Raw genomic sequence first — 24,672 nt, 5'->3', positions numbered from 1 at the left:
GTCCTGGAACTAAGAACAGCTTTATCTATGTATCTCAGCATTCCCAAGAAACATTAATATTTCCAAAGCGGGGACTTCCCTGGTGGTGCAGTGGTTAAGAATCCGCCTGCCAATGCAGGGGACATGGGTTCGAGCCCAGTCCGGGAAGATCCCACATGCCTCGGAGCAACTAAGCCCACGAGCCACAACTACTGAGCCCACGTGCCACAACTACTGAAGCCCGCGCATCTACAGACCATGCTCCCCAACAAGAGAAGCCACCGCAATAAGAAGCCCACGCACCACAAAGAAGAGTAGCCCCCACTCGCCACAACTAGAGAAAGCCCGCGTGTAGCAACGAAGATCCAACAGAGCCATAAATAAATAAATAAATTTCTTTTAATGTTTAAAAAAAATAATTAATTAATTTAAAAAAATATTTCCAAAGTGTGCCAAAAGATGAAAAAAATTGAGAGGCATTGCAAGCACAAAAAAACCCTCAAGAGTCTAAAAACAATGAATTTGCATGATGGCATTCTACTGTCTGGGGAATTCAATGTCACCAACCTCTAGTTGAAACCTAAATAGTTATGGCCAATTACACTCGGAAGGGATTTGTTAAAGATGGTTTACGGCCGGGGGAGCAGCAGAAGTTGAGAAATGCTAGCTCTGAGCAGTCCATGTAGCTCAGGCATGGCGGGGCTTGGAGTGTCCTCACCAAAGGAAGGAGTCCAGTGGAGAAACTAAATCCAGTCAGGAACTAACTGGAGGACCTGGGAATCTAGAAAAGGAATCCTCAGAGCAGAAGCTGAAAGCCAGGAGCAGAACCCAAAAATGAGTCAGAGGAAATGTAAAAGGTCAGACCTTGGGGAAGGAAGCAAGAGATGCCAAATCAGCAGAAGGCTGTGGGCTGAGATCAGGGATGAGTCAAGTTAGCTGTTCTTGAGGTCAAAAGAGGGCTCTCCTTTGAGCCACCAAGAGGGTTAATCATTCTTTACTGAAATGAAATGAACTAAACTTAATTCTTTGTCAAAACCTAGATAATTCAGTACGTTATTTTAAGTCTGTGTAATGACGCTATGTTTTTTGGTTTTACTTTGTTTCCCCCCTACTTTCCTCATTTCTCTTCTGAATGCTTTTCTATTTTATGTAATTTTTATTTAATGCTAATGCAAAAGCAACTTTCAAGTTGTTCCACATAAACAAAAGAATATATTTTTTTAACTTGATTGAAATTAAGTATATGTAATGATCTCATATTATAAAGGGAAAATCCAAAACATTTTTTATCACTAATATTATGATTATTTGTATGACTAGCAGCTACCATTTACTAAATTTTTGGTAACCTCATGTCATGTACTCTGCTAGGTGACATTTATTCCTCACGATATCTACAGGAGGAATTATTAGTCCCAAAACAGACAAGGAAACCAAAGCTAATTGTGTCTGATTCCAAACCCTGTGTTCTTCATTACTGCACTAAGCTAAATTTTGTTTAAAAGATTCTTGTTTAAATATGACCCACATAAAACGGGCCATTTGTTTAATGAGCAGCTGTCAAAGCACTGCGATATTAAGTACTTTTCCAGGCACCCCTGGGGCAAAAGAAAAAGAAAAATCCGATACAGCCCAAGCCTTCTAGAACTCTGAAGTTAAGTTTGAAGACAGAATCCATGAAAAAAGGCGAAAATTAGACCAATGTGACATGTAAGCCTTGAGTTTGAGTCCTAGAGATGCCCCTGCCCAGCAATGTGACCCTGAGCAAGTTATTCCTTCTGTGTGAAACTGAGATCATAAGGGTGTGAGCTTCACAGGAGCCTCTGAGGATAAGATGGGAAAATACGGACCAGTGGTTCTCAACCTCAGCTGGTTTCTCCCCACCAAAGGATATTTGGCAATGTCTGGGGGCATTTTTGGTTGTCACAACTGGAAAGAAAGGTAGGGGTGCTATTGCAAGAGGCCAGGGATGCTGCTAAACACCTTACAATGCACAGGACAGGCCACTCCTCCCCAACAACAAGGAATCAGCTGGCCCTAAATGTCAATAGTGGGGAGGTTAAGAAACCCTAATGTAGAAAAAGCACATAGCAGAGCGCTAATGGTATGTAGTACCTTCATACTAGCTCTTATTGCATTTACATTAAAAGATGGCACTGTATGTACTTGAGCAGCAAAATAATATTAATAATTTTAAAATAATGGTGAAAAAGGAATAATAATTTTAAAACATAACTTTTAAAGACAAAGACTTCACAAAGCAATGTGGTAGGTAAGAGCATAGGCTTTGGAATCAGATGGACCTACCTTTGAATACCAGGTCTGTGTGATGCTGAACAAATTACTCAGACTTTGAACCTCTTGGTTTCTTCATCTTTCAAATGAAAATAAATGTATCTACTTCTCTTTGTTTTGGTGATGATTAAATGAGATAATTTATGTACCTGGAACATAATAAAACTCTCAATAAGTATTTTTAATATATTGAGTCTTAAGCAGGGCCTAGGAAATGTACTTTGGATTAGTGAAAGGAAAAATAAATTATTTATTTCTATATAAACTTAAGCAAGGTACTTAATCTAGTAGAGACTTATGGTTTGTATCTTCAAAATGTGTATAAAATACCTCTATTGCAAAGTTACACTAAGAATTAAATGAATCAGCATTTTAAAGCACTGAGTAAGGTGCCTGGCATATGGGGGGGGGGGCAGTATTCGATAAATATTAGTTACCTTCTCCCCAAAGGGTTAAAAAAAAGTTTTTATAAAGGTACCAAGGTTGAAACAAATAATAAAAATTGCCTTTGCTAGAGCAGAAAGTCTGGCCTGAGAAGGACTGGGAATACTCCATAATTTACAAACAGTTCACCTTGGAGAAGCCCTCTGCATTTGAAAGGGAAGTTACACATACACCGCATCTCCTTCACACCACTCTTCAGCTTTCAACAAGCATCCTTCTTGTGGCCTAGGAATGCCACTGTGACTTACCTAGGCCCAAAGAGAGCACAGCCCTTGGCTGCAGTTACTGGAAGGACAGAAATTGAATTCTTCAACTACAAATGTAACTGCATTTTAAGAGAACCAAAAAGATCCACAGCAATAACTATTCATAAATGAGCTAAGCACAAGGCATGATTTATTAGAAGACATCTGTCATTCTACCTCTAAAAAATAATCATTAATGAGGCTTTATGATCATCTCTGAAAATCACTGTTTGTCAGGCAGTAATACCAGGGATGAAATTACCTACTCAGTTACTGACTGCCAAGGCAGACTATATCTAAGAGTATAATAAATGCTATTTCAGAAAACACAGTTTAAATTTCAATGAAAATAAGAAAATAATCATAAACCATCCAATTCTAAGCTATTAACGTCAAGGCCTTTTTAAATATCCTGTACCATTGTGCTTAAGATAATTTCCCAATCAAATGAAGACAATGCGTAGATCTCATTTACTCTAGTATTTCAAGTATGAAAGATGTGTCCATATACAAATGAAATAAAAAATATAACACTTATAACTTTGCCAGTCTAAATGGCTTAATGAGTACATTTTCCATTTGAAATTACACATTAGCTGCCATTTGGCAAAGTTGATGATCTTATGGTAAGTCTATATGATTCTCTGATGCAGTTTCTGAATTCATTTTGCCTTTTTATACACCCAATATCTACCCACCTACCACATGACATGTTCAAAAACAATTTTATTTTCTGTTACAACCTATACATATTCTAAATGCCTCACCTGTCTGTCAAAAATGAACTACTTCCTACTTTCCTTTCTGGGAAATAGAGAATAACAACAACCCTGCACTGGATGCATTCACCTGATTCTATGTCATTCTGAACATAAATCAGCCACATGGAAAAGGTTCTAGGTCCAGTGGTTAAGATTCCCCACTTCCACTGTAGAGGGGACAGGTTCAATCCCTGGTCGGGGAACTAAGATCCCATATGCCATGTGTCATGGCCAAAAAATAAAATTAAAAAAAAGAAAACAAAAGAAAAGGTTCTAGCCTTTATCAGCTGTAAGATACATGTAGAAACCAGGAATACAACATTTTGTATTGCCTGCATCCATTTCCAATGCGATCTAATGCTATTAACTTTCCAAAATCATGACATTTGTCAGGTCTTACCATACTAGGACTCCAAAAATCTTAGAAGTTCCCCTCTGCCCTTAAGATAAATAACATAGTCCATAGACTCACATTCAAGGCACACTCAAGTTTACAACGTGACCTCATTTCACCTTTCAAACACATCCACCCTTCCTTTCCTATATGGACAATTGTCTAGAGTTAAACTTCCTTCACTCTGCCTTATATAGTCTGCTTTCACACGCTTGTGCTCTTCACCTACTTGGTAGACCCTCCCTTTACTCTCTATTGACTCAAAGCCCCACTTACACCTCCCCTACTATTGCCCCAAGGCCGCTCAGTCTGTGGGATTAGTGAGGATAATACAGTCTGGAGATTGCAGCTGTGTCCTCAAAGACACTACAGGCAAAGTAACAAAACCTATGGTATCTGGAAGGCATCCTGCACTTAGGGAAGTCAAGGAAAAGGATCCCTGTGAAGGTTGCAGGGTTTAAACCACAGAGTTCCCCAGACCTTCCAAGCTTCCGAAGCCTCCATTCCCTGCCAGATACCTTCTACTGACAACAACCCAAAAGCCACTCCAGCTGCCCTGCTCCAACCACCTGCTTAAGCAGCCTCCTACTCTCACAGGACACCATGGCACATAAGAAAGTTCTTCAGGCTCCCTAGTAATCAAAGAAAACAAACTGAAAACAGCAAGGAGATAATTTTATTCTCCTCATGTTAACAGAAGACTGACAAAACTCAGAATTATTGGGATCTGGGGAAATGATCATGTTGATGGATAGTTGTGACAATGTAAATTGGTGTAACCTATTCTGAAAGGCAATTTGGTGGCAAAAAGCCTTTAAAATGTGTATAGCCTTTAACTCAGCAAACTACAAACATTTGTCTTAGGATGTTTATCAAAGCATTGTTTAATTGCAAAAATTACAATGGAAGCAATTTAGTGATCAACATTAAAGAAAGGATTAAATAAAGCACCATGCATTTATTCAATAAAATACTATGCAGCCATTCATAAAGATGTAGGAAATCTATATTTTTCGTTCAATTTTGGGTGAATAGATCCAGTTATACTATAGCATATACACTATGATTGTGAATCTATACAGAGCGACAGCTGGAAAAATGTTTTCCACTGCTTTTAGGCATGGTTCCCTGATGCACCTGTAAAAGGATGCCTGAACCATAAATGTGGTACTTCTTTTGTATTGATCACCTCCAAGTTCAGGTGAGTCTTCTGGCACATGTGCTGCTTTTAGAGGTCAAGGACCCCCAAGGATCTTTACCATATCATCTTGAGAAAATTCAAGCTCTTCTTCCTTACAATTAAGGCACACAGTAGGAGAGTGTCTGTCTATGTATACTAAAATGTCATTTATAACAACACGTAAGATGTGAAAACTGAATTTTAAAAGATAAGACATTTCTAGAGGATTCACCCATCTGGCTCAACATCTAAATATCATGCACATGTTCCACATTATTATAGCCCTCAAATCAGATACATCTCACAATCGGTAGTGTCTTACAATTATTCTCAGAGAGGCAGCGGTAATGAGCTAGTTGTCATGACCTGCACATTTATGAAAACCTGCAGAATGAGTGTTAGTTTGGTTGCAAGAAAACCCAAGAGACAATAATGGAACACTGTTTTAACATCTAGAAACCATATGCTTGTGAGGAAGCAAAAGGAAGAGTGGAGAATCAAGCATTTTTAACAACATTCTTGTAGAAGGAATCACAAAGCAAACTCACTCAACATGATTGCAAAGTGATAGTGATAGTGCATGAATGGGCACAGAAATGAATGACTTGGAATTCAAAAGGGATTCAGAAGAGATGAATTCTGAATATGAATAAGTTTTTAGAATAACTTATCCAATTTATTTTAGTGCATGTTCTTTTTTATGAACCCACAGGAGAAATATAGGATACATTTTATATTTAATTAAGTTTAAACATATTCTTTGAATCAGAATAAAATTAACATTCTAAGCAATAACAAAACATTTTTATAGTTTAATTGAAAGTATGTTTTCCTTAGTGATACATAAAATAATGGTTATCTTACAACAGAAAGCATATTAGATTAATTGAAATATATAGGAATATAGAAGTTCTAGAAAGAGGGAACCAAGAAAACCAAATGAAAGAATTTACATTATTTCATGGAACCTAAGATTCTTTGATGCTGGCCCTTTTCTTATCATACAAGAAAGTGTCCATAGAATGTTTTTTTACACAGCCATGTCATGACTGCCACCTGGCTGATGGTTATTATAAGACACCATCAATTTAATATACATCCCGATTTGAGATGTTAAATTGCAGGGGGAAGTTGACTTTACAATTAATCGAATCAGTAATGCAAGAAAAGTATCGAAACTGAAAGGCATATGTCCAAAAGGAAAAGATCCATTCCTTTCCCCACACAATCAATTAAAAATGACATACATCCAGGCACATCATCTTGAAATTTCAAAATTCCAAAGATAATAAGATGATGCTAAAAGCTTCAAATTGGGAAAAAAAATGTTCACATTTAAAGGATCAAGAGTCAGAATAGCATCAGACTTCTCTATAGCTAAAAATGGCAGCAGGAAGACAATGAAATACTCCATCAAAATGCTGAGGGAAAATGACCTCCAACAAGAATCCTACAACCAGAAAAACTATCCACCGGGTGTAAAACAGAATAAAAATATTCTCAGATATAAAAGTCTGAAAAACTTCACCTTCAACATATCCTTTCTTAGGAAGATACTGGAGGATGTGCTTCATTCATCGAAACAAGAGACTAAATTAAGGAAAAGCAAAAGATATGGAAATCAGGAAACAAGGGATCCAACATAAGAAAGAGGTAAAGAAATCTGCAGAATGATTGCACTGCAGATACTATTAGCTCTCCACCAAAACCCATTCCCTCTTCTCTGGACACACAGTTAGACATTATCTCAGCCACCCTTGAAATTAGACTTGGCCACAAGACTGAGTTCTAGACAATGATATCCAAGTGAGAGGGGTGTGAGCCACTCCCAGGACTATGTCCATGCCTGACTGAATGGAGTTGACCATGACAACTGTGGAATCCACGTACTGAAAATAGTAGTACCTCTAACCAGGGTCCCTGAGTGACCGCAGGAAACAGCGCAGCACCCCACCCTATTCACCTAGAAGAGCTCAGTAGTTTTACATGAGTGAGAAATGTACTTCTGTTGTGTTTGAACCATTATCCATTTGTGGACTACTTGTTCCCTCAGCCTAAGATTACCCTAACTAATTTAGATGTAAAAGGAAGATTCCACAATGACAACGATGAGCAAATGTATGAACAGCTTGAGGATGAATGTGGCCAAGAAAAAGACGAACGTATAGGTTGTCTGATTAAACTAAATATATTAAGAAGAGATTTACAACTTAGTTGGAGATTTTGACGGTAAAATAGTGAGAGAGACTTCAAAAACTGAGCAAAATAAAATAATTAAAAGTCATAAAATATGGGGAAAATATTGGGTTGGCCGAAAGGTTCGTCCGGGTTTTTCTGTAAGATGTTACAGAAAAACCCGGACGAACCTTTCAGCCAACCCAATAAAAACATTTATAAGAAAGGAAATGTAATCATATCATAATATGCCAAAAGATTCAGCTGTGAGTGATAGTTACAGTCAGAGCAATTTAAAAATTAAATTGAGGAAGCAAAGTAGGCGAACGTATGTGTGTCATCTTCCATAGCAGGAAATAACTATATAAAGAAGAAAACTAAAAAAATCAAAAAATAGCATCATAAGCATCTTGTTTTCACAAAATGGAGGCAAACATGAAAAAACAGTATACTATTTGAAGGTAATCCCTCTAGAAAGTAAGAACCAGAGATGCAAAAGGGTACAACAGGGCAATGGGAACCACTGCTTTCGATGACATATCAAACTGTAAACTTGCAATTTGATAAATGTGCCAACATTTATTACATTCTTGCTTGAACAAAAATTCCAAATTTGTTTGCTTTAGGCTGAATGATAACTTCTCCAAAAGGTAACACTAGTTTTCTCATGTTAATTGGAAGCTCTAATTGGCAGCTTTATATGCTGCTGATTACTTTTAAAAGATATAATTATGGAAATAATTTGATAGACAAAATATTTCAAAACAAGGGAGTCAGAGGGGGGGAAATAAAAATGGCTGTGAAACTAACCAGGCTTAATCCTTTCATTTTCTAGATGAGAAAACTGCAACCCTTCTGGGAATCGGCTACCATCTTCCACAAAAGTAAACCCCAAGCTTTTAAAGTGCAGTGGAAGAAGAGCTTTCATTTGAAAAATGGAGCTAGACCTCGAGTGTTTGGCAGCCACATCTCCTCAGTTTCCACCATAATCTCCTCTGCTATTACCACACTGGTTTGGGCTGGGGGCACTCTTCCCACCTATAGCTATTGCCAGATTGGATATTCCCCTTAATTTTCATAAAACAGATAAGACAATTAAACAAGACTTCCTACAGATTTGGAAAATAGATAGATAGATAGATAGATAGATAATAGATAAAAAATAATCTGGATAATCTTTACAAAGTAGGACATGCTTTCCTTAACTAGCAAACTTTGTTCCATTTTAGCTACTGTCTGTTTGGTATATACCACCAATGAGCCCACAATGAAACACTACCTTCCACAAATCACCCAAGTGAATAAGACACAGAAAAAAGCAAAGCTTCCTTCCTCATACCCATTTCCAGACCAGCTTTCACAGGCCAGTTTCACAACTGAACACACATCTCAAAAGACTGACATGAAAGAGGCCCAACATTCTTCCCACAGAAATATGACTTTCTCCTGTGACCTCAGTTGGTCAACTTTAGCAACGTAAATCTAGAATGGCGGAAGAGGAGAAGGATATGGCTTGAAGGTGTTTCTTCACAAAGAGCAATTGAAAATCTTTCCCAGTTACAAAGATAAGTTAGTAGCAAACCTGAGACAGGAACCTTACTCCCTGGCTCAAAGTCAAGGGTTCTTATCACCATACAATTCAATTCATCTTTACTGAGGATCAGCACATAAAAAGCATGGCAGTTAAGTCGGAAATAAGGAAAAACTGCCTTTCTCAAATTTTCTTTCAAGGAAAAAATCTTGTGGGCAAGGAGATGACAAAAACCTTTACTGAAGATATTACAAAAACCTTTTTTGAAGATTTTTATGAGTCAGGCAGAGGCTCATTGTTTTCAAGAGAGAGCCATTGAAAGTTGCATTCTAGGTTGTAACCCACATTCACATTTTAATCACAGTTTTCCCATTTCTTCAACCATTTAAGAGACCCAAAGACCTTTTATATCTGGACAAAACTTATTACTATGTTGCATTATTCAATAAATCCCTCTCTTTGAAACTCTTTCTATATATTCTCTTCCCCGCACAATGAGGTTTACCTTTCATATTTCAATGCAAGAATGTAAGAGTGTGTTGCTATATTGCTCTTCATTGAAAAAAACAGACACTAAAGACGGCACTCAAGGGCTTTCCTGGTGGCGCAGTGGTTGAGAGTCCGCCTGCCGATGCAGGGGACACGGGTTAGTGCCCTGGTCCGGGAAGATCCCACATGCCGCGGAGCGGCTGGGCCCGTGAGCCATGGCCACTGAGCCTGCGCGTCCAGAGCCTGTGCTCCGCAACGGGAGAGGCCACAACAGTGAAAGGCCCGCATACTGCAAAAAAAAAAAAAAAAAAAAAGATGGCACTCAAAATTCCTGGTTATGATACTCACTTTTGGAAATGCTCTCCCATTATCTTATTTACACAGTACTGATACTATTAATAGAATTTATATAACACCTTCTTTCAGAGGAAAAAAAATGCACTTCACATCCATTATTTCATTTATCTTTGTACTCTCTCTCTGAAGTGTAGCGAGAACAGTTGCCTCACCCTGTTTTAATGGAAAAAAACTTAACCAGAAAAGATCTATTATCCTTGATGTGGATAAACAGTTTCTAAGTAGAGTGCCTACATCAATTAGAGAATAAGCCCTCAATTACAGAATATTTCTGTCAATACCCTGAATGAGAACAGCAAAGTAGAAATACTGGAATTCAGCCAATTTTATTCTTTTTAAGATAAATATCTGTTCTTGGATATTATTCATATATGTCATTAAAATTTTTACAACAACAAAATAGCCCAAAATAACTAAATGCAAATTTATACAAAAAATAAAGCACAGTATTTCATGAATGAATAGTATATAATATTGTCACTGTCTGATTTGTCAGAATTTCACACTTATAGATGTCATTGCAGAAGGAAATTATGACCTTTTCCACCCACAATTAGCTTAATACTAATTTCTATTAATATATACTTTGAGTTTTATACGTCAGTCAGCTATCTTGACACAAAGTGACAACTTATACAAAACTTTAAAGGACTAACTTCTAGGACTTTAAGACAAGTAATAATAACTATTTTAAAACTGTCATATTTTAAGAAATCTCCAGATTATACATTATTGATACAACACAACAAATATTTTTAAAGCTGAAAAATATTCTTCAAATGCAATGACAATGATGGTTGCTTACCCAATATCCAATCTCCCCTTGTTTCTTAATAATAATGGAATCCTGGCATTTGGGGAAGTACTGATTTCCCCAATTTAAAAAAAAAAATTTTTAAGCCTTCTATTTCTCAGACCTCCCTGCCATTAAGGATAGGCACTGGCATAGTTCTGGTCAATAAGATATTAGTAGAAGTCTACCAGATGCATCTTCCTGGGAGCTATCATTTTCCTTATTAAAAGGACTATCAGCTGATGTGTGCCATGCCTTTTGTCCAGCCTCTTCTTCCTGCCTGTAGTACAGAAGCCATGCTTGGAGGCTCACTAACTGTCTTTCCACCAAGAGAGGGAAAGCCATACACTAACAGTGGTAGGGCCAAAAGCAAGAAGGAGCCTGAATTCTTGATTACCTCAAGGATGGTGCAGTTGCTCCAGCCTTGTACTCTCTCCCTCCAGATATCTCATGGCATGTAAAACAATAATAAACTCCTTACTTGTGATTGCCAAGGGGAAAAGATGAAGGGGAGGGATGAATTGGGAGGTTGGAACTGGCATATGCACACTAGTATATGTAAAATAGATAAATCAACAAGGACCTACTGTATAGCACAGGGAACTATACTCAATGCTCTGTAATAACCTGTACGGGAAAAGAATTGGAAAAAGAATAGATATATGAATATGTATAACTAAATCACTTTGCTGTACACCTGAAACTAACACAACACTGTGAATCAACTATATGTCAATATAAAATTTAAAAATTAAAAATTTTGAAAATAAATAACTCCTTCCTTGTTAGTATTACATGTCAAATTTTACTCTCAAATGAATACAATCCTGATAAAATAACAAATATATCCCAATTGAATTCTTCTTTCCTCTCATCAAATGGTTTAATGCAAAAATTAATCCCTTACACTTAAGAAAGGCAAATCCAAATGAAAAGTGGGCAGATACTCTGTCACACAATAAATTATTTTCCATCTTTTATATTCACTTACTGTGAATGGCTATCCTTCTTTAACCTTTAAAGTCCGGCTTTAAAGTATTTCTCATTCATGTGAAAGTGTGAAGTCAGAAGGAAACAAACCTAGACTAAACAGCAAAGAGGGTAACCAACTCTGCTATACATTTTTGCCTATAAACCAAATGAGGAAAACATTTTTTTCAAGACTCATTGGTATTCTACAGCTGTATCTCCATCTTACTGAAGATTATAGATAAGTAGGAGGTGTGACTCACAGAAATAGTTTTCCTCACATAAGTTTCACCCATTGAATAAAATCTGAAATACTCTCTGAGCAATACAAAATAGAGATTTTTGGAGTCTTATGCTATTCTTCATGCTATGAACAATAAAATAAAAATTTTACAAATTATCCAAAATTTTCACACCCAAGATTCCTCAGAATGATAATATTTATAACAACTAGCCTAAATTTCACAGTCCAAGATCAGTAATTACAAAGATCTGTAAACACTAATTTTTTCCTTCAAAAATGTAAAATGCAAAGTCATAACAATCACTTTACATATTCAGTTGGGAATGTATTTGGCTGGGAGTAACAGAGAACCTAATAAATAGTGGAAGAAAGAGTTAGGAGTTTTAATTTTTTTCTCTTGGAATAACAGACTGGAGGTAGGCAGTGCAGAGCTGATATATCCACTTTAAGATGTCATCAAGAATCCAAGTTTTATCATCCTAAGTTTGTGGTTTTATTCCTCATGCTTGCAAGATAGCTGCTCACCTCAAAGCAAAAAACGTGATAAGGGTCAAGGGCAATAGCCTTGAGAAACTTTGCCTTTTCAAAAATGTACGTGGTCCCCAGAAATCTCCATCTAATCTTTGTAATGTGGGCCATTCCTAGCTTCAAGGGAGATTAGGAAGTTGAATAATTTCCTTTCCAGCTTGTAGAGCAGCAGAAGATGAAAGAGAAAGAGGGTGAATGGATGCTAAAGGAGCAATCCACAATATCGCTACACCTCCAGACCAATTAAATCTAGAGCCATCCTCATTAGCATCCTCATATTATTAATTATCACCATCAGCATTAAAGTGTTCATTTCCCAAACTGTGTTGTGTTGTATCCATATAGTTGGGTAGTCCTCATCCAACCATGACCTCTCTAATTATTGTAAATTTCAGATCAAATCAAGTTATTATATTATAATAACTTCAAATTAAAAAGTTGATTCCTTGGAGTGCTTTCTTATGAATAATAAAGTGGTCCCTCAGTTTGCAGGGAGGGAAGAGGGTGGGGAAATTGGCTTCAGGACCCCCACAGATACCAAAATATGTGAATGATCATGTCCTTTATATATAATGGCATAGTACAGTGGCACCTCAGTATCCACAGATTCCACATCCACGTAGTAGGTCAGCCCTCATTCAATGGCGGGTGTGGGAACCTGCAGATATTGACTATGCTTAATTACACAGGCTTAACCAAAAATTCCACTAATTTTGTGTCAAATAATACCTTTTAATCTAAAGTTTTACCAAATCATAATGCTAGAAAGAATCTTAGAAATTATCATAATTCAAAGTCTTAATTATACCCTGAGCCTTACACAGGGAATGTCATTTACCCACTTAGTTGCATAGCAGGACAGAAACTCAGGGCTTCTTATTCCAAGTCCTCACTTATGCAGTTATTAAAGAGCAACCCTAAAAACAAAACTCCTTTCACTCTTTTAAAAGATGTAAAATCACTAGGAAGAAAAACCTGTCATTCTATTATTTGTTTCCCTACAACCACCTCATTTTTCCGCATTGAGTTTTTCACCATAGTATACATCATGGCACTTCAAGTCATCCCAGGGTCTTAGTTACAGAGAAGTACAGAGTAGCTTCCTTTAAGGATTATAGGTAGCTTCCTAAAAGTAATTTCAACTACTCTAATAAATACTTCCTGATCTCTCAATTTAGAGACATGTATCATTCTGTGCTCTTAAATTATTATGATCCATAATATAGAAAAACCATGGATGTCATTTTCTTCTTACTCTCAAAAAGTCCCCAGTCAATACATCAAACGCCACTCTATGCTTTCTTCTTTCAACCTATAACATTTGATATGGGTGAAATTAGGTTAAAATGACCACCAGAGCAGCCTTACTAGAGGAAGGGAGAATAGCCTCCAAGGGCAATGTTCCTCTCTACAGTGAGAGAGTGAAAGGAGACAGGAGCAGAGGAAGAATCTTTCCAAGGAATCTAGAGATCTGTGTTTGTGTGTGTATGGAGGAGGGGGGAGCAAGTATTGTAGGCTGAGTTGCCTGTTTTTATTTCCCACAGTCTGTTTTAACATCTGCTGGTCCTGCTATATCCTTCTCACCTACTGGCTCTCTAGAACCTGCAGGAAAACAAATTCCTCAGCACACCAATGCATGGTGCCACAACCCACAAGCCTTTAAAGGTGAATCTGTCTATAAAATGAGACATTTAAGTCACTTTCCCAGCAAAGACCATCCACAGATATCATCACAAGGTACAAACAGTACAAAAACAGAATCTAGGACTCTTCCTCAGGAGTTCATAAATCTCCAAGATTATATGCAAACTTTTGAGTTTATGTTAATTTTGCAGGATAATTGGTCCATATGTTCATCACATTTTCAAACATACTTATTTTTTAAAGAGTACCATCATGCCATCCCAACTTATTAAAGTATTATTTTCTCTTTAGAAAAGGGTACTGAAAACCCATGCCTCAATATAAAATTTTAAGTCTTCTCAAAAGAAAGTGATTCTGATTTCTCAAAGAAAACATAAAATTAAGAAATGCTAAGAACTTATAATAAACAAGCCCTGCCATTATTGAATTAAAGGAAATTAAGCTCCCTATGGCCTTTCAAGGTATCAATGTTCTTAACTATAAAACAATAGGATTGAAATAGGTGATCTCTAAGTTTGCTTTCAGTTTAGAAAGGCTGTAATTCTATGAGTCAGCACTGTGGTATAAACCAGGATAGCCAAAACCAGAATCCTGTTATCTTTTCCTTAATCTACACAAAATATCAGTACGTTGCTTGTGCAAATAATGTCATTTATTTTATCTACTGTTTAAAGTCCATCTGATATAGGCTATTTTTAGCAATTCCCAGAGATGGCAACAGATAAAAGATATTAATATTTTTCAAATGCTTTAAGGCAACTTAGAGGAAAATATTCAATACAGAAAATACAGTATACATAGATTTTTTTGTCTTATATTCCACTGGCAAGATGTGACTTAACATTAAATTATTCAATTATAGTAATATTAATTAAAGTAAATAAGATATGTACTGATTTTTTAAACTGAGGTTATACTGTGTCTCTGAAACAAATGCAAATTACAGGAGAACACAAGTCAAACTAGTGTTTTCTACTATATTAACAGATAACGTGGCTGAGGAGTTAAGAGTTTTTTAAAAAAGCATATACTTCCAGTGCAGACAAGATGGCATATACTTTCCTCCTCCCCACTTGATATAACTCTAAACCTTGAAAATAAGGAAAGAGGCAACCAAAGGAGGACTCAGAACAGTGAAAAGGAGGTGGACTGGTTAGTGGCCTTGGACTAGAGGAACAACAGAGCAGAAGGTACCTTATGGCCTCCTACCCAAAAGCAGGTTATGCAGGTCCAGGGTCTCCCAACCCCCCAAATCTAGCAGTAGGTGATACAGGTGAGCTTACATTCCTCCCTTGTATCTAACTGCGATCCAGCCAACAACACCAGATGGCCTCTCAGCACTGGCAGGGGGATTCCTGCCATAACAAGCTCCAGGCCCGGGAGTGCTCCTTATTCCTGCAGGCTGAAAAATCCCTTCCCTCACCTACAGGCATCCGTGGGACTGGCCTTGGCAGGCCCCTTCTGCCCCCTTCAGGGGCATCAGCAGAGTTCAGTGGGAGCTCCAGAAGCACCAGTCAAGCCAGGCAGACTGAAGCAGCACCATAAAGCTTCTGGAAAGTAAATTGTCATTGGAACCACAGCCCATAAAAGTAATCCTGGACATGTGTACTAAAGCTACACAGGGTGACTGTCTGCTAAAGTATAAGATTTCAGCAGGACCCAGACCCTTTTAACATGGTAGCCAAAATACCCAAGACATGATCACAACTGGAATGAGAAAAGACAATCAACTAAAACCAACACTGAAGTGAATCAGATGTTAGAATTTGGAATTATTTAGTAAGAATTTTAGAGCATCCATTATAAAAGTGCTTCAACAAGCAAATTCAAATTCTCTGAAAAAAAAAAAAGAATGGAAAATTTCAACGAAGATGCATAAGTTCTAATAAGTTCTAATAGCCAAATGGCAATTATAGAACTAAAAAATACAATAACCAAAATAAAACACCCACTGGATGGGTTCAATAGTGGAGATGACAGAACCAGTGAACTTCAGAATAGATCAATAGAGTTTGTCCAATCTGAACAACAGAGAGAAAGTAGACAAAACAAAAAAGAAGGAGGAGGAGGAGAAGGAAAAGGAGAAGAACAAGAACAGAGCCTCAGGGTCCTGTGGGACAGTAACAAAAGATCCAGTATTCATATCATCACTTCCCAGAATGACATGAGAAAGACAGTAGAGCTGAAGAGTATTTGAAGAAATATGAAATAATGCTAGGAAAAATTTGGTGCAAGACACAAACCTATAGATTTAAGAAGCTGATCAAATCTCAAACAGAATAAACCGAAAGAAATCTATACCAATACACAACATCACTAAGCTTCTAAAAAACTAAAGACAATGAAAGTATCTTAAACTAGCCCAAGAGAAATGGCACATTGCCTTTAGCAGAGCATCAATTTCAAATGACAACAATTTTCTCATCAGAAACCATGGGGGCCTAAAGGAAGTGGTACATTTTTCAAGTGCTGAGAGAAAAGAACTGTCAACCACAAATTCTTTCCCAATATGAGTTGTTTAAATAATATTCAATGAGTGAAACAAAAAACATAACACTGTTTTACACTCAGAACAACCGCATTTAAATAGAACCAAGAGAAGAGACCTAAATGCATATAGTAATAGCCAGAGCAACCACTGAGAAAACCGTACAAAGAGATACACTCAAAAACACTATAAATAAATCAAAATGGAATCCTATAAAATGTTCAAATAACTCACAGGAAGACAAGAAAAGAGAAATAAAGGAACAAGAAACAGAGGAAACAAAGAGAAAACATAATAAAATGGCAGACTTAAATGCTAACATAATGCAGAGAAATTGGATCGCTCATACATTGCTGGTCGGAATGTAAAGATACAGCCCCCCTGGAAAATAGTTTGGCAGTTTCTTATAAAACTAAACATGCAATTATCATAGGACCCAACAATCACACCCATGGGCATTTATCCCAGAGAAGTGAAAACTTATATCCACACAAACACCTGTACACACGTGTGCATAGCAGCCTTAATCATAATAGCCAAAAACTGGAAACAACCCAAATGTCCTTCAATGCCTAAACAAGCTGGGGTACACCCATACAACGGGACAGTACTCAGCAATAAAAATGAACAAACCATTGACACATATGACACCTTGGATGACTCTCTGGGGAATTATGGTGAGTGGAGGACAAAAACAACCTCAAAGATTATATAACCTATGATTCCATTTATATAACACTTTGGAAATGACAAATTTATAGTGATAAAGAGCAGATTAGTGGTTGTCAGAGGTTAGGAATGGGGCAGGGAGTGCAAGGGAGGTGGGTGTAGTTATAAAAAGGGCAGCACCAGGGCTCCTTGTGGTGATGGAGCTATTCTATATCTTGACTGTGGTGGTGAATATAGGAACCTACATATGTGATAAAATTGCATAGAACTAAACACTTACACAAATAAGTGTAAAACTGGTAAATCCGAATAAGAGCTGCAGATTATATCGTGTCAGTCTCCTGGTTGTGATACTGTGTTATATATACTTTTCCAAGATGTTACTCTTGGGGAACACTGAATGAAGGGTACACAGGATCTCTCTGTACTATTTCTCACAACTGCATGTAAATCTACAATTGTCTCAAAATAAAAAAATTTAATTAGAAAGAATACTGGGTGAAAGTTGTGGGGAAGCTGGTCTTTCACATAGTCTCAAAGTATCACTTTACAGAGTCCATATTAACCTCAAAGGAAAAAAAAAGGATCAATTTGGTAGGGACCATCTTTCAAGTGCTCTGACTTAGTCACCAGTAATGGGACAAACAGACTCTCCTGTTGTGATGCAATAGGAAGTACATATCACCAATGTAGGAGTATTCTTGCTGAAAATATTTAACCTGAACCTAACCAAGTGAGTAAGCCATTAGACAAATCCATACTTAGAGACACTCTGTAAGTCAACTGCCCTGGACTCAACATAAATAGTAATGTCACAAAAAGAAAAAACAGACAAGGGGACTAGAATAAATTAAGCTTTTAAAAATAATGTGAGGATAGTACAAAAAAAAAGAAAAGAACTGAAAAGAGTTGATTCTCAGTGTATATAGTCACAGAAAGACGTCTTATGCCACTGGCATGGCAGACTGAGTTCATGTGAACCAAATTCCCTTCCGCTACAAACACATATATACTGAGATTTTTAAAAGACCAGAAAAATTGAAATAGGTTAAAGTGTTAAGCCTGAAGAAAAAAAAAAAAAGAAAGGTAATCTGTAGTTGTCAGAACAGAAAGGAAACAGATATGGTAATAGCAGGCACAGAAATCGGTAATACAGCAACCCAAAATTATACACAACTTAGATGCAGGCACAAATGCCAAGAAGCTGGAGATTTCACATGTGTTTAGGGACAGGAAACTTAGTTTGGGACCCATGAAAAGAAGGAGCTGAGACCTCTGCCTAAGAACCCTGAAAGAATTGACCATTTAGTTTAAGAAGGACTAGAAGTTTGGCCTGGAAGCAGCAAGAAAGTTTGTCTCTTCCTGGGTCTCTGGATAGAAGAAAAAGAAAAAGGATTCTTCGAATTAAATCCCTAAACAACCTCCCCACACACAGTTTGAATTTACATCACCTGCATGGTATAGGAATCTCAAGCCAAGAAATTAACGAAAAAGCCAATTCCACGGATGATCTAGACTTAATGTGATCATTTCACAATACATACAAACAGCAAATTGTTATGCTGTACACCTGAAACTAATAAAATGTCAATTATATTACATGTCAATTATACGTTAATAATTTTTTTAATCTCATGGATCCTAGACCAGCAAAATCCCTAGGTTAATCTACAGAAGCAAACACAATATCACTCTACAGGGAAACTTCCAAAAACTAGGAAGAATATGGCTACCACAGGGAAAAACCAAAAGCAGAAACCCAGCTGAAGATGAGTTCATAATCCCAATAATAAACCACATGAGGAAAGGATCCTCCTTTAAGCAGATATATAGTTCTGGAAGGACCAGAAGACCCAACCACTGGGATGAGTAACTCCCAGAAGAATTCAAGTAAGAAAACAATCTGATACTTATTATAAAATAAGTACATGTATAATTATTAAAGAGACAAAATAAGAATAGAATCCAAAATAAAAGGATAGAAAAACTTAGGGAAAAAACAGGAAGATATGAAAAGGCATCAAATAGCACTCTTAGACATAAAAAAATAAAACATAGCTCAATGGAAATTTAAGCAATAGATATCAATGAAGAATTAGTTAGCTGGAAAATAGTCCTGAATAATTACCCAAATGGCTTTTTGAAATATTTCTTAATAGAAAATAATACAGAGGTAACAGACACGAGACATAAAACAGCAAGGTCCAATATATATCTAAGAATTCCAGTGGAAAAAATAGAGACAATATAGGCAACATAATGTATGATGAGATACGCTATGAATTTTTAATAATTCAAGAAACAGAAGAGTCATCTGATTAAAGAAGCATAAGAAATCCCATGAAGAAAACGTAAAAATCAACCCACACCTGGGCATACCTCAGTAAAACTGCAGAACACCAAAGACAGAGTAATCTCTTTTTTGTAAATTGAAGCATAGTTGATTTACAATGTTGTGTTAGTCTCAGGTGCACAGCAAAGTGATTCAGTTATATATATATATATATATATGTGTGTGTGTGTGTGTGTGTGTTTGTGTGTGTGTGTATATATATAATACATATATATGTACATATAGTTTTTCAGATTCTTTCCCATTATAGGTTATTACAAGATATTAAATATAGTTCCCTGTGCTATACAGTAGTAGTACCTGTTTTCTATATAGTCCTGTGTATTTGTTAATCCCAAACTTCTAATTTATAGAGTAATCTTAAAAGCAATGAAGAAACTACTCATCATCAACAAGAGAGACAATATCTTCAAAATAATGAGAAAAATAATTGTCAGCTTAGAATCCTGCTCTCAGCTAGTCTATTATTCAAGTGTTAGGATGAAATACAGTTTCAAACAAACAACAACAACAGTAAAAAGATTAAGAGTTTTATCTGTATATGCTTACCAAATAGCTACATACTTCTAATAAAGAGGAATTTGAATCTAGAAGGAAAGAGAGGAATGCAAGAAGCAATAGCGAACATAGAAAACGTGGGTAAATTTAAATGAGCATTGACTATGAAAACAATCCAAAAAAAGGAAAAACTAAATATATAAAAAATGACACAATGGCTGTAAAAAATGTAGTAGAACTATATCACTATACAATGTTATGAAACATGAAGTATGATCAGAATTATAATATTGTAGAGCCTTTTAGTATTCGAGAGGAGAGTAGATATTTTGATTAATATCATCTGTTAAGACAAAACGTGAATGTTGAAAACATAAAAATACCTACTACTCAAAGTATAGAAATATATACAATATTTAAATCAATAGACCGAAAAGAGACTAAAGAAAGTATAAGTCCACTAAAAGGAAAGAATGGTATAACAAGGAGGGACAGAAGAGGATCAAGGACATAGAAATGTCCTCCAGTGAGAAGTGACACTATATTTTAAAAGATTAAAACAGGCAAAACTAATGTGCATGAAGGACGTGTTGCTATAGGATGGCTTCCCCAGGGCAGCCGACTCCGAGATGAAGTTGAACATGCAATTCTATTAAGCACTGCCTTGCTATCAACATCTGAGAATGGGGAAGGAAGCAGAAATGGGCAAAGGGAGACTTGGTGCTGCAACACAAGCCCCATGAGGGCTTCCAGAGCCAGAATGGTCCTTCAGAGTTACCTGGAGCTGGACTGAGATGGCCGAGCCTTTATACTCTAACATGGATCAGCCATTGGATGTGAGCTGCCCTGGAAAGTGGCGTGACCTTGGACAAAGGGGCTTTCTACAGTTCAAGCAATCCTCAAAGGGACTGGCCCTCGAAGACCGTCTACTGATAGCACTCCCACAAGCTGGGGCAACAAGCTCTCCTTGAAGGGGGGTTTGGCACATCACAGCGTCTGCCATATTACCACAAGGTGACTGCAAAAAAAAGAGCGCTCAAAGGAACCCATTGGTCCCGTGATCAACATCCCCAACACTTTCTCCTAAGCCTGCTGCTCAAATTTTCTTGGAAAGAGCAATGACGTTTTATGCCATATTAATAAAAGATAAATCCAAATTACTAACCCCCAAATCCTTCTAACTCAAGACTACATCATGTACCTCTTGTTCCCTAATCAAAGTAGGCCAAATAAGAAAGAGATTAAGAGCAACCTGGGACTCTTTATTCCTTCACAATTTTAAAGCTTCAGTTTGTAAACAACATGAAAATACCATTTCTGTGTCTAATATTTTTATCAAACACAAATCCTTACCCGGGCACAGTACTATTATTAAATAACTGTCTCTAGACAGGCAAAAGACTCCAAGATCAGAAAACCATATATGATTGATATCTCATTCCTCATATCAGAACCAGTTCTATTCAAAAGAAACAAGCATGCTTAAGTGGGTACCCTCTAGAGAAATTCAATATAATTTATCTTTGTAAAATATGTCAAGTCAGAAATAAACTAAAAGGCAGATCGGCTGAGAAAAAAATACAAGTAGACATATTGCAAAATTGATTACCTCACAACTGTTATGAGAAATACAGAGAGATGATAGATATAGAGACAGATGGCCTCAATGTATCAATCATGCCGTCTCAACCATTCCAGTCTACTCAACAACTTTACTCAATTTTTGTAATTGGGATTCTGTTGTTGAAAAAGAACACAAACAGCCAGCAAATATGTTACTAGCCAAGTCCTACAAGTACAGGTTTGAAGAGTTGAATAGACCATGGTTATGCTGAAGACACATGTTGACATTAAGGGGATTTCTCTCTTGGCATATCGTAATGTAAATGAGATAACTTCAGAGGGAAGTGCAGCTGAATTTCCTTTCACCTGAAGTGAAATCATTTACCTTATCCACCTTCATGTCGAATTCATGCACAGATAACTTCCAGACCCCTCCCTACACCTCAGGCTTAGGTAAAAACACTAGGTTAAAGTCCCCAGATTATTTTTGCTTTTATGGAAATTATTGGCATAACAACCAGCTTTTAGTAAAAGGAAGATGGGGAACGTGGATGGTCCACTAAAAAGAAACCAGCAACTGAACTTTTTTTTTAATTTAATGTGCCTTTTATTCTTACACTGTAGCCCAGGGCTTTCAAGTAGCCAGAAACCTCTGAATTTAAAAGACGGATGTGATTCAAAGAACAGTTGTATCTCATACAGACCGAAGAGACGAAATGCACAGATTTATCATTTCTGTTTAGTAATATCACATACATGTGATGTAAACATAATGTAAATGTAATGTAATTTTAGGCAGGAGCCTCAAAATATTTCTTTAAATTTATCCCAGGCATGTGTATACACATACATTTGTCTTTAAAATGAACCACACTGTTTAAGAGCTATTCCTCTGTGCTCTCTTCTTCATACTTGCGTTAAAAGCTATTGACTACAGTAGGTTCAGAATATTTTGAAACACAGCACTTGGAAGGGGGGTGGTCTGTGAAAAAGGGAAGGAAGGAAGCAAAAGAGGAAGATGGAAGAGGAGGGAAGGCAGGAAGGAAGCGGGAAAAACCCTACACACACACACACACACACACACTCACACTCACACACACACACACACACACACTCGTAGCTTAGAAAGGGCCAGGCCCTAAACACACCCCAGCACCCCTCCCCAAACATGAGACAAAGCTTCCCAAAAGTTCCTAGCGGAGCCTTCGTTAAGCCGTGGCCTGGGTGCACCCACTTGTGCCCCAAACCCCGGGCAGGCAGGACCATCCTGGGGCCGCAGCCCTGCAAACTCTCGGGTACTTCAGGCTCCCTCCCGTGCCCGCTGTCAATCACCCGGCACAGCGCGCCAACCCTTCGCCCACTCCCGGGCGAATCCTTCTGCCTTTCTCCATCCTCCCTTGGCTCTCTCCTTCCCAGGGACTTTCCAAGGAGTTCAGGGCCGAAGGCAGAGGCAGAGGAGGAGCGAGCGAAGAGTAAGGGCCGGCTGGCGGATTTACCACAAGGGGTAGAAACGTCGCAGTCAAGGCGACCATCCTGGCGCGGCCCCATATTCCCCCCGCGCTCCCTACCAGCGCCGCAGCACCCACACTCTCCATTTCGGCTTCTCTGTGTGACCGAGTAAGAGACGGGGGGAAGTAAACCCGCAGCCTACGGGACAGCCCTTACCTCAGGCAACCCTCGCGGAAGCCGCCCTCCTCCTGTTCGACGCGCCGCCGGTGCACTGCCGCGGCCGCCGCGCTCTGGACGCCCGGGCTCCGGCGGCGGCTCCGCCCGACGCAGCTAGTCCGTGCGAGGCGAGCGAGCCCTCCGCGCTTCCCTGCCCGGGGCACAAGAGGCAGCGGGGAGACGCCGGCGACACGCCGGCGAGAAGCTGGCGCGCCGCTTGCGTGCAGCCCGGCCGGCGGTCCGCAGCCCGCAGCCACCGCGGAAGCGGGGCCGGCAGCCCCGGAAAGGCGCGCACAAACCGGGGGCGGCTGCGGAGCGCGCACGGACCCGCCGGCGTGGAGGACCCCGCAGGGGCGACACGGACGGCCGCGACGCGCCCCCGAGCTCCTGTCTCCTCAGCTGGCCCCCCAAACTCCCCCTCTGTACTCCCACTGCCCCGCTCCCCCGGAGAGACAGCCTGCCGGCGGCACTTAGTCTGCCGCGCTGCGCTCTTCAGCCCTGCGCGGGGAATAACAATTGGATCATATTGCACGGACTAGATGCTGTGTAGTAGGTTGTAACTGCTGCGGCGGCCACCTGTCAATTCTAAGGAGCAAGGCACACGGTCCCCAGCCGTCTGGCCTCTCCCCGATTCCCCACCCCGCTTATTCCCCCACCCCACCCCCACCTACCTCGCCGACCGCCCGCAGTACTCCACCAGCACTAGACCAAGGGAGTTTGCAAAATAACCCTCACTCTCGGCCGGGAGCTCGCGGCATCTCCCTTCCCTCCCCGGCTGAAGGATTACGCACAGCCCTGCGTGCTTAGCCAAAGCCGGATGCCGAAAAGCCTGGTTTGAACCCCACACTCGCCGGCCTCCTCCCCGCTCCCATTCATAATCCCAGCGGCCGTCTGCCACTACGCACCCTCCCCCCTCCGGCCGCGCTCGCCGCGATTGGTAGTCCCTGGAAAGTGTCAGTCACTCGCTCTTCAACTGCCGTGAATACAGTGCTAGAGGCTCCGAAGCCAAGGGTGACACAAAGAGGGATGGGGAGGGAGAGCACTTGGAGCTCGGGTGCGGGGAGGCGAGAGGGTGAGAGGGGCAATTACGTGGAAGGAGCCCGAGGGAGGGTGAGAGCCCGCTGCTCTCGGGTTGCACAAAGGAGGTCCAAGAGTGGATCAGCGCAGTGCTACTGAGCCAACCGGTCAGATCACCACCGCGGAGGTGCCCCACCAAGATACCCTGGGAGTGGGTCCCAAAACTTGGGAATTTGTGTGACCCAGCAACAGGCACCTGGGAGCCTGACTGCCCCACCTTGAAAGAACGCAGCTGCGTGGAGGCCTGCCAGCTATGGGGGTCTTGGGAGGCGGGGGGCGATGTGAGAAACACAGGCTTCCTTTTCCCCAGTTGTCCAACCCTTGCAGTCAT

At 39.2% G+C, this 24,672-nt stretch overlaps 1 protein-coding gene across 2 annotated transcripts in view; it reads right to left on the bottom strand.

The window, feature by feature from the left end:
- LOC309799688 (3',5'-cyclic-AMP phosphodiesterase 4B-like) overlaps positions 1-23,967 on the bottom strand; it is a gene marked incomplete at its 5' end in the record, with an annotated part of 525,358 nt that extends 501,391 nt beyond the window's left edge. Inside the window, one exon of one of the 2 annotated variants that reach the window (XM_082613098.1) lies at positions 23,936-23,967. Of the gene's footprint in view, positions 1-23,264; positions 23,342-23,935 lie in introns of those variants that run through there. The other variant, XM_082613097.1, reaches the window with a different exon arrangement.
- Positions 23,968-24,672: the final 705 nt, after the last annotated feature.

Source organism: Mesoplodon mirus, assembly GCF_964341445.2.
Source record: "Mesoplodon mirus genome assembly, chromosome: 3".
Lineage (NCBI taxonomy): Eukaryota > Metazoa > Chordata > Mammalia > Artiodactyla > Ziphiidae > Mesoplodon > Mesoplodon mirus.
The sequence above is the reverse complement of the archived record's forward strand: the minus strand, read 5'-3'. Positions and strand labels throughout refer to the sequence as shown.